Raw genomic sequence first — 9719 nt, 5'->3', positions numbered from 1 at the left:
AGACGGCTGAATTCGATATCTTCCATGTTGCAGGGGTTTGGGTTGTAGCCATGTTGGTCTAAGGACATAGGCAGACAAGGTTCCTTGGGTGAATTTGATATCTTTTAGGGTTTCATTGGGTATATGTATGCACTGTCCACAGCCAGAACTTGGCATCAGATCCTGATGAGCACCCCTGATAAACTTATAGGTGGCCATCAGATCACCCTTGAACCTGCACTTTTCCAGGCTAAAGAGCCCCATAGCTCTCAGCCTGTCATCATAAGGTCTGTTTTCCTGACCTCTGATCATGCGCGTGGCTCTTCTCTGGACTCTCTCAAGCTTCTCCACATCCTTTTTTAATTGTGGAGCCCAAAACTGGATGCAGTACTCCAGCTTGTGGCCTCACCAAGGCTGAGTACAAGGGGAGAATGATGTCCTGGGATTTGCTTGAGAAGCATCTATGGATGCAAGCCAGCGTTTTGCTTGCTTTACTAGCCGCAGCATCACACTGAAGGCTCATGTTCATCTTGGGGCCAATCATGACCCCCAAGTCCCTTTCATCTGTGGTGCTAGCCAGCGTAGCACTGCCGAGCCTATAAGCATGCTGCAGGTTTTTCCTCCCAAGGTGGAGAACCTTGCATTTTTCAGTGTTGAACACCATCAAGTTCTCATCCGCCCATTTCATGAGCCTGTCAAGATCTGCCTGGATCACCCTCCTGTCCTCAGGTGTGGATGCTTTACCCAAGAGTTTGGTGTCATCAGCAAATTTGGCCAGTCTGCTTCAGTCCACTTGTTAAGAGAAACTTACCTAGAGACACCAGACAGAATATTCTAACTAGGCACATCTCCACGTTCATTAATGTGCCATAGTTACTACACATTAAGTTTAGTATTTGTATAATAAAGTATTAAATCAATGCGCAATAACTAAAGTTACTGTGCAGTAGGGCTCTGCGAAGCTTTGGGCGCTGATTCAATTCAGAGGAAATTTGGCCCAATTTAGTGGCCGAATCTCCAAATCCAAATTGAGTCATGGGACCAATAAAAAAGTCTGAATTGATTCAAAGCTCTCCAAATCTTCAGAAAAGATTCAGAGAGCTTCAATGATTTGGGCAGTCCACGCCCGCTGCAGCAGGGAGCTGGAGCCTGACTTGGAGCTGGTAAGTAGGGGACGGGGGAGGGGGGCCATGGGGGGACCCCTGCCAGGCTCCAGCCCCTGTTTGCTCCCCACAGCCCTCCCATGACTGCCCTGCCCACCCCAGCTCCTGGTGCTTTAAAAAAAAGCACCAACTCACCAGGTGCTGTTGGGCAGGAGGGTGATCCCTGCTGCTCCCCACTGCCCCATGCTGCATGGAAGGGCTCTGTCATGAGCCCCTCCAATCCCCCCCACTGTCCCAGCATCCCCCATGGCTGCCCCACCTGGCCCAGCTCTGGCCCTTTAACAACCCCCCCCCCCAACCCCCCAACCCCCCCCCGTAATTGGTGAATTTGGGGTTTTTGGGGTTTTTTTTTTCCTTAAAGGCCTGGAGCTGGGGCAGGCGAGGCAGCCATGGCGGGGCTGGGACAGTGCAGAGGTCAGGGGACTCATGGCAGAGGCCTCCATGCAGCATGGAGCTGTGGGGGGCAGTGGGAATCATCTCCCTGCTGGGCAGCACCCTGTGAGTCAGGGATTTTTTTTTTCAAAGTGCCGGGAGCTGGGGTGGGCGGGGCAGCCATTGTGGGGGCTGGGAGAGCAGGAGGGGATGGGCCTGGGTGATTTGGAGAATCTCCGAATCAGATTTGGCTGAATTGATTCGGGAGAGTGATTTGAATCACCAAATTGAATCACTGTCCCCTGAATCAGCTGAATTTGATTTTGGAGCGAATACTAGCCGCTTCGCACAGGCCTACTGTGCAGTAGCACTGGCGCATGCCTTTTTGGTTATATTACCGTACACTGACCTAATAATACTACACAGTAGTATATAAGCACTGTTTGTGCTGTGGTGTGCTACTGTGCGGCATTATTAGGCTACTGTGCGGTTAGCATCTCGTGAAGATATGCCTACTGTAAATTAAATGTATCACGGGAATTTTAAAAGGCTTCTAAATTATTAAAGGGCATAAACTAAGTCCCGCTTTCAAACATGAGTTAGGCACTTAAAAGTCAGTGGGAATTCGGAGCTTTTGATGGTGTTATCCCTTAGCAATTAGAATAACTAATTAGAATAACACATATTTGAAGACAGCTTGTCACAGCATTAAGAGTGGACTTTTGGAAACCATTATGGTAGACCCTTATTTAAGTACTTGGCTTTCAGATTCGATGATCTTCAGGATATATGAGGGGATACTAGCAGCCTGGAAGATTCCTGGTTCTAAATATTAAGAAAAAAAACAAGCAAGCAAATAAACTAACAAGGTGATCTTAAAAGAAAATTCATGGGCAGATCTACACATCACCCTGTGGTGACATAACAACATGCTACATTGCTATATGGCATGGTATGATGATGTAGTGATCATGCAAGTCTACATATGATCACCAGCTACATCACTGTAGTGGTGCGCTCCCCTGGTATAGTGTGCTGCTATGGTGATGTAGCGGTGAAACCTAACCACGTGCTACACATGGTGCTGTAACCACCTGTACTGAGCTGTGCTTTAGTACTTCCAAAAGAAGTTCCTCCAAAAGGAAGTACTAAAGCATGGAGCCATAGCAACGGGGCTGTATGGTGATGTATAGATGCACTCCATGAACAAAACCCAACACAGAAATGAAACTAGCAACTGCAACAAATAAGTAATTTGCAATAAGCAGTTAGGTCCCTAATAGAGGACATACTTAAATTACTTTTAATGAGGCAGGATTAATAATCCTTATTAACATGTTTTCATCAGCATCACATATATGAGGCAATAGACTAACCTGCTCTATTTAATTAGGCATTCTGTTCAGAGAACAGCCAAGGTTTTTCTTCAGAGAACAGCTTTTTCTTTCCTTCTTTCAGGCTCTGTAGGCCCATTATTGTTTCTTCCTTGGAGAGAAGCAATGAATTCTAAGGCTAGGCCTAGACAAGGACCATGCCCCTCTAAAATACATCCAAAACACTAGGGGTGGAATTCTATTGCCTTTTTTACACCTAAATGACTGTTACACAACTGCATACATGGTACTTGTGACACTTATGCATAGTCTGCATTTCTATTGCCTGGGCATAGCTACAGCACCTGCTCAGTTGTCTATGCACAGGCTGGGCAGCTACAAAGCTAACCTCAAACATACACAAGCATAAGTCCCCTGCAAAAAATCAGAAGGCAGCAGAAAATCTTCTCATATTTTAGCCCTGCTAATTCAGTGGCTAGGACACTCATCCAGGAAGTAAGGGATTGAGTTCTACACCCCAACCTCACCCAGAGGGGACTGGAACTTCTCTCTCCACTTCCCAGCATAGCGCTCTAACCATCACATTACAGGCTATTCCTTAGCAAGGCCCTTCTCCAAAAGTATTTATTTGATTTTTACAGATATAGGGGCAGCCTCCTGCTTCTGTTCTTGATTTAATATATCTACAAATTTTAAATGAGTTGTTCCCTGTGCAGTTTTCCCCAGATATGTCCTAAAGTCCTTAAATACATTGGCTTAACAAAAAACAGACTGATCTGATAATGCATTGAATACTGTTAATTTGATCTGAACCTTCCTATCACTGCAGAGGCTCTGCAGTTTGGTTTTATTTTGGACTGCCTCTCTCTGGGATCAGAAACTTTAGTCAAAGTAGCTGTTTTATATTTGCCCCTTTTTTAGAGGCTGGAAAACCTGCTGCAGATGTTCCCTCATTTACAAAATACTCTTTTTCAGTCATGTATTTTTTGCATGGAATACTAGACAAACTGTAGCACTGTGCTGTGTTAGTCACAACATGCATGCCCAAAGCCAACACATCTAGACTCTGTTTGTCAATGTCTCTAGCAATCCACTAGAGAGCTTGATATTTCATAATCAGTTAAATAAGAGTATAGTCTTGTATGTGATTTTTGATTGTCTTTCCATCTTGGCACACCCACGCAGTGTACCGATGCAGTGGGCATGTCTACATGTGCCCCTGTGGTGCCATTGGTATTGCACCACCATTTGCACCATTCCTTTTCGAAGTACTAAATGATGGAGCAGTAACAGCCCATATTGTGCTATCTACATGGCTCATTGTTATTTTTAGCCGCTACATCACCGTAGCGATTCACTATACCAGGCTTGTCCAACATATGGCCCCCAGGCTGCCATGCGGCCTGCCAAGGCATTTTCTGTGGCCTGCGGTGCTGTGACGGAAAATGCCCCTTGTCCCTCCCCCAGCCCCTCAGCAGCTTCCTAACGGCTGCTGAAGGGCTGGGGAAGGGACAAGGTTCCCACACGCACACCGCATCAGCTTGACGTTGCCGACGTGATGCATGTGGGAAGAGGAGTGCAGACCTGGCCCGCCTCCTCCCGTCCCCAGCACCACGTGGGGAAGCCACTGCTTCCTGGCCCGAGGGACTCGCCGCTCCCCCCCCGCAGGCGAGAGGCAGCCAAGCTTGGCCGCCCGGCCCCAGGGCACTGGCAGAGGCGGAGAGGCGCAGGCAGGTGCCTCCTCCCGCCGGGCTGTCGGCATTGGCCACGCCGTGTGGGGTGGCCCTGGGCTCAGGTGGAGCCTGTATTCGCTGTGCCCGGAGGTGTTGCCTGGCCCCGGCCCCGGCCCTCTCCAGCTCGGCGTGGCGTGGCAATGCGGGCCCGCGGAGGTGGTATGGCGGCCAGACTCGCCCTCGTCGTCTGCCTCTGCCGCCTCCTATCCAGCTGGGGTGCCACAGGTAGGGCTGGGCCGGGCTGGGCCAGGCCAGGCTGGGGCCAGGGCCGGGCCAGGCTGGGTCCAGGGCTGGGGTGGGAAGATGGTGCCTCCCCTGGGGCCGGGCCGGTGACTGTGGGCTCCTGGCACCTGTGTGTGGGGGGGTTCCTGCCTTTCACAGGGGAGGGAGGCTCAGGGCAAGGGTTGTGCCCTGTGTTGCTCTGCTCTGCCGCAAATAATTGCCCACCCCAGTCTAGATCAGTGGTTCTCAACCTTTCTTGTACCAGGACCCATTTGTAAACATAGATGGTCAGTCCCGATCCAGTGTCCCTCACTGCTCCTACCTCCAGACCCCAGTGCCCCAATGTGTGGGGCATGGGGGGGCCCCAAGTAGCCCCTTGCAGGCTGGCAGTCTGCCAGCCCACAACAGAAAAGCCACAGTTATATGTTTTTCTCCTTTAAAGGAGAACCCATTTTTAAAGTTTGCTCATGACCCTTTCATATATTCTTGAAACCAACTTTTGGGTCTCAACCCATGTTTTGAGAAACACTGGCCTAGATCATGCCTGACCAGTGCTGTCCAACATCTTTTTGAACACCTCCGATGATGGAAAGCCCACAACTTCCCTAGGCAGTCTGTTCTACTCCCTCGCTGTTCTAACCTCTGTGAACAGAGGGCTGGCACTGGAAATACAGCGAGGTTTTCAGGCTCTGTTCTGTGCCTAGTCAGTTAACACATGGACAAAAAGAAAAGGGGAAGAGGTTTTCTCTTTAATTTTTACCTCCTCCCATTGGCAAGAAGCTGTTGGAAATTTCTTCCCAAGGTCTTGTTTGACTGGTGGCAGAATGCCTGCTGCCTCATGGGGTCCAGGTCAGGTATTGTTTTTATTGTTTTTATTTTGGATTTTAAACCACATTTCCAGACCCATTTCATCGTCACTTCCTGCAACTTCATTGGTGTCAAAGGTCACGTGACATCACTTCCTGATGTGATACCACTTCCTGTGAGGTCTTTGAATATGGGTTGCTGGGTGATAAAAAGTTTGTGATCTGGCCCCACATTCAAAGAGGTTGGACACCCCTGCACTATACCAAGGGAGTGCATCACTACATTGAGGTAGCTGTAGCATCATGGTGATGGTATGTTGCCATAGTGCATTGCTACAGTGATGTAGCATCAAGTGTAGATGTGCCCAGATACTCCCTTTATCTTGTTTGAAAGGGACCTTAGTGGCACATGGTTGGAGAAAATAGTAATAGGGAAGCACAATATAGATTTAATATATATCTATATTCAACCCTAGCTACTATGAAACTATGAAACTTTTGGCAAGCTCCTTTTTAACATACATCTTACTCTTCTGTTAATTGGAATGTACTTTTAATCCCTCAGATGAGTACAATGCTCAGATTATATCCATTTACATAATTATTCACAATTAGCAGAGCTATCTTTGCTCTCCTTGTTATCTAGGCATTTCTGTTGATTGTATGTACACTACAAAGCACATCTCAAAAATAGAAGTTTCCATTTAATCTCTTCTGTGTTACACAGAAATATCTTGGCACATGTTCATAATACATTAGCTTCTAAGTAACATAATAATAGAGCAAGCTGTCTGAGAGGGCTATTTCTGAAGCTGCTAATTTGATTTTTTTTTTTTTTGGCAATAAACAGAACCCTTTCTTCATATATACAACCACAGTTTTTCTGTTCATGATGAATTGTCCCTGATTGAAGTATAAGTAAATGATCTGATCAAACAAGTTTTGTTTGTGTAAAATATTCAAAGGATTCCCTACATACTTCAAAGGATATAGAGTAGCTATTTAAATAACTCTTGTAAGGTATATGTTTGGTATGTTTGACTGATGTAAAAGGGGGTTGCTATATGAACAGAATGAGTTAAAAATGGGGATGTTTACTGGGTCTCAGTATGGGGTTAAGTTAACAGAATCTATCCACATACAGGCAGGAAAAAGAAGTGATTTCAAATAGCTACTAATCTTCCAAGGCTTAAGTCATATCAAATTGTATTGCAATGGTAGCAGAAATCAGGGGTATGAAGAGGTATGGTCCCTAATTGATACAGCTCTACTGACAGAAGCCCTTTGGCTACATATAGTTATTTTGGTAAAACTGTGCTTTTACTGGTATAGTTTGGTTTGTTTATGGGAGATATTTTCACTGAACTGTAGCCAAATGCAGCTTTTTCAATAGCCATGGCTGTACGAGGATTGCATTGCTGGTATAGTATATTTGTATACCAGTAGAGTCCTTCTCACTGGGCATGTCTACATCTGCACTTAGCCTATTTTAATGCGCATTTAAGTGTCACTAAAAAAACAGTGCTATTTAGTTAATGCTCATTAAAATAAGCTAATGTGCATTGTGTCACTTAAAAACCATGCTCTTTAGTTAATGTGCAGTAAGACAAGCTAATGCACATTTTCCTAGTACCTCACAATGGAGGTACTAAATTTAATGCATGATGGGTGCATCTATATGTCACTGTGCTTTTGTACTTCCTTCTAGAAGTAGTAAAGCATGGCGCAGTAACCATCTGTAGTGTGCCATGTGTGCAGCACAGTTAGATTTCTCCACTAGGTTGCTGTAGCGATGTGCTAAAGTGGGGGAGTGTGCCACTACAGCAACATAGCTGCTGATCATGTGTAGACCCACGTAATTGCTATATTGCTGTAGTGCGCTGTACAGCTACATCCTGTACAGCTGCATTGCTACAGTGATGTAGGGTGGCATATAGATTAATGTGCATTAATTAATGTGTAGAGGTGCTTACTGGGTGTGTCTACGTGAGACCCTTTACTGCTCAGTAGACTAATCTATTGCGTAGTAAAGCATCACCATATACACATGCACACCATTTACTGAGCAGTAAACTAGTCTACAGCACAGTTAGCTACTACCTGTAAATACAAATTTACAGGTAGTAAATTTGTTCCTGGTCAGCCCCAACACCAGGGGGCTATAGGGGATGAGGAACTCTCCCAGTTCTGGTGCTGCTCAGCTCCTCACAGGAGCTGGGACCCAAGCAGCGTAGGGACTGGGGAGCTCTCTGCTTGGCTGCAAAGCTGGGGGTTGGCTGGGAGCTATCCCACTTCTGGTGCAGCTGTGAGCCAGCCACCCAGCTGGGTGGGGATTTCCTCAAGAGGGACAGCTCTTGGCCAGCCACAGGCTGCTTGGGGAAATCCCTGACCGGCCCAGGGCTGGCTGGGACAGCCCCGGGCCAGCTCCTGGGCAGCCCTGGGCTGCTCAGAGAAATCCCTGCCCAGTCAGGGGCTGGCTGGGAGATGCCCCAGAAGTGGGACAGCTTCTGGCAAGTCTCTGGCTGAGTGGGGAAGCCCCACTGGGCACAGGGCTTGTCCCCATGTGCATGGGCCAGGAAAGCTCTGTAGCAGCAGCTATCTCCTGGCTCTCTGCACATCTGGACCCCTCTCAGTTTGTATGAGGCAAGGAGACAGCTGTCAATGCAGCCAGCAGAGCTCTCCTGAACCCTGCCAGCCCCCAGGCTAGCTCCCTGGTGGGGCCTGGAGCTCCCCCTGGCTGTTGCAGAGGACCAGGGCAGGGTAGAAACAGCCCTGTACTGGTGGCTGCTCCCACTGGTAGATTTGCTCTCAACAGGGAGCACATGTAGATGTGCTCCCAGGAAAGGTCTACTGCACAGTATTTTACTGCACAGTAAGCCTTTATAGCATTAATAGCATGCGTAGATGCACCCACATAGACATATCCTTAAGGCTAAGGTCATAACTTGTTTTTGAGGTCCCACTCCTGACTCCTCAAAAGGGCTTGTTTACCAAAGATGATTTTTAGTTTATAAACAGAGAAGAACAAAAATAATTGGAGAATCCGAGACAAAGATCTTTTTTTGTGGGGGAGGGAACAAAAACACTTAAAGGAGAGTAACTACATGGGTGCTTTTGTTCTGGATAAGCATACCTGAATATGAGTGCAGCATAATCAGTATTTTGTTTAGGTTTCATTATTAGTTATCACGGACCCTATGGAAACAAAAAAATGGAACTCAAATTACTTTGCATTCACACGGGCCTGCCAAGTCTGCCTTCATTCTATAAAAATTCAACTGGCAACTGAATGACAGCATGTTCTTTAAATGTTATACATGCTTCCGATCCTGAATGCCTGTGTGTTAAAAACCTGAAAACTAATGGGAGTTTTGCCTGAGACCTGAGTGCAGGATTTGGTCTTACTACAAGAGTGTAGCATTACTTACCAAAAATTGTGAATTGTTAAAGGACCAGAATGGTTTCTCAGTTCCATGTAAATATTTAGAAGCCTCAGATTTTTCTTAACCTATTGTCCAGGTCACTTTATTTATTAACTTTCTTGCTAACTGCCCATAGCTCATCGATGGAGACTTAGGCTACCTAATAGAGATTAGTTGAATAGAACATAATGCATACATTTTGCATCTGAAATACTGTAAGTTTTGATTTGTGGATTTTTCGTAAGATAGTTTAGTCACTACTACCAGTGACCTCTAGTTGTACTCAGCAGCTTAACTAGGGGTGGGAGAGTGGGACACCTGCTCCAGGCACTAAGTTAGAATGGGTGCCTGAATCTTTGAAAACTCTTGGCGCTCTGGTGTAGTGCCCGAAGACTGGAAGAAGGCCAATGTGGTGCCTATCTTCAAGAAAGGGAGGAAAGTGGATCCGGCTAACTATAGGCCCATCAGCCTGACTTCTATCCCGGGGAAGATCTTAGAAAAGTTTATTAAAGAGGCCATCCTTAATGGACTGGCCAACGCCAACATCTTAAGGGATAGCCAGCACGGGTTTGTTGCGGGTAGGTCTTGCTTGACCAATCTCATTTCCTTCTACGACCAGGTGACCTATCACCTGGACAAGGGAGAAGAGATTGATGTCATATATCCTGACTTCAAAAAAGCCTTCGAT

This window comes from Alligator sinensis, unplaced genomic scaffold (assembly GCF_000455745.1).
Source record: "Alligator sinensis unplaced genomic scaffold, ASM45574v1 scaffold1107_1, whole genome shotgun sequence".
Lineage (NCBI taxonomy): Eukaryota > Metazoa > Chordata > Crocodylia > Alligatoridae > Alligator > Alligator sinensis.
The sequence above is the reverse complement of the archived record's forward strand: the minus strand, read 5'-3'. Positions refer to the sequence as shown.